This window comes from Triticum dicoccoides, chromosome 3A (genome assembly GCF_002162155.2).
Source record: "Triticum dicoccoides isolate Atlit2015 ecotype Zavitan chromosome 3A, WEW_v2.0, whole genome shotgun sequence".
Classification (NCBI taxonomy): domain Eukaryota; kingdom Viridiplantae; phylum Streptophyta; class Magnoliopsida; order Poales; family Poaceae; genus Triticum; species Triticum dicoccoides.
In genome coordinates this window covers 12,408,465-12,410,320 of record NC_041384.1, presented here as the reverse complement: position 1 = coordinate 12,410,320, position 1,856 = coordinate 12,408,465, and the positions used below count along the sequence as shown (strand labels likewise).

At 52.1% G+C, this 1,856-nt stretch overlaps 1 pseudogene; it reads left to right on the top strand.

The window, feature by feature from the left end:
- Positions 1-841: 841 nt before the first annotated feature.
- Positions 842-980, top strand: LOC119273854 (annotated as a pseudogene).
- Positions 981-1,856: the final 876 nt, after the last annotated feature.

Here is a 1,856-nt window from a genome sequence, read left to right as displayed (position 1 = left end):
CATATGTAACAGCTTTGCTAAAGCATATCTAGATGTGCTATAAGTATTGCATATCTAAGTCATTGTTAAAGTATGTATTATAGGATGTATACGGTATACATATAAACCGTATACATGTGTGGGCGTGTGCGTGTTGTATTCAGGTAGTTAGGATATGTTTAGGTTGATCTCTATCCCTTGTATAGATTATGACTTGGAGATCAATCCTACAACAACCTAACTACCTAAACCCTGTAATCTCCTGTGCTTATAAATAACACGCAACGCGTCCCTGTTAAGGCATACGCTTAACCCATATTTACATGGTATACAGAGCCTCTCCTCTACGCACATCTCCTGCGTCGCCAAAACCCCTTGTGGCGCCATGTCTTCCTCAAGCTTCACCGCAGCCGCTCCATTCGTGCTCATCCCCATCGCTGAGAAACTCCATCGCTCCAACTTCAACGTCTGGCGTGCGCAGGCTCTGGCCACGATCAGTGGCGCTCAGCTGGTCACCTACCTCGATCCAGAGAGGGAGGAACCGGCGCCCGAGCTGTCGGACAAAGACGGCAAGGTCACTGATGTGCCGAACCCGGCATATGAGATCGACAGGGCTCGAGACTCACAGGTTCTGAGTTTTCTTTTCAATTCCATCTCACCCCCTGTGATGGATCAGATCACAACATGCACCACAGCGTCAGCAGCATGGACTGCAATCACGGAGATCTTCATCTCTCAGACGCAGGCGGCCATCGTCAATACGAGGATCCCCCTCTCCACCACCAAGAAGGGAAACTCCACCATCGCTGAGTATCTTGGCCGCATGAAGGCCCTCGGTGATGAGATGGCTGCCATCGGCAAGCCGCTCACGGATGATGATATGGTGTCGTATATCCTTGTTGGCTTGGATTTCGACTACATGTCCTTCGTCTCCTCCATCTGCGCCAGGACCGTCCCCATCAAGCCCAACGAGCTCTACGCCCAACTCATCAGCTTCGAGAGCCGCCTCGCCATGTTCGAGGGTGGCAACTCGTTGTCCCACTCATCCGCGAACGCCGCCTCCCGTGGCGGTCGCGGTGGCTTCTCTCGCGGCGGAGGCCGTGGCAGGAACGGAGGCGACCGTGGTCACGGTGGTGGCCGTGGCAATGGAGGCAACGGCGGCCGCAGGAACGGTCACGGTGGGCGTGGCCAAGGAGGCGGGGGACGAGATGAGCTCCCTGAGGTGTTCTGTCAGATCTGCAAGAAGCCGAACCACACCGCCATAGAGTGCTACAGGCGCTTCGACATCGCATTCACCAAGGATAAGAGTGCGAGCGCCGCGTCCAACTCCTCCTACGGCGTCGACACCAATTGGTACGTTGACACAGGCGCCACAGATCACATCACTGGAGAGCTCGACAAGCTCACCATGAGGGAGAGATACAACGGCCATGATCAAGTGAACATGCCCAACGGAGCAGGTATGAAAATTACTCATATTGGTCAAGCATATGTTCGTACTCCCACTCGTAATCTTCATCTAAAAGATGTCCTTTACTCACCTAAAGCCACAAAAAATCTTGTTTCTGCTCATCGTCTATCTCAAGACAATAATGTGTTTCTTGAAACTCACCCTCGTTTCTTCTTCATTAAGGACAAGGCAACGAGGAGCACCGTCCTCCACGGCAGGTGTAGAGCCGGCCTCTACCCCCTATCATCAGCTTCTTTAGGCCCGGTCAGGCATGCTTTTGGTGCCACCAAGATCTCTCCGTCAAGGTGGCACGATCGACTAGGTCATCCATCTTTGAAAATCGTTCAGCATGTTCTTAGCAAGAACAAAATTCCTTTTTCAATTCATGAGTTGAATAAAGAGGGGGTGTGTGATGCATGCCAACAAG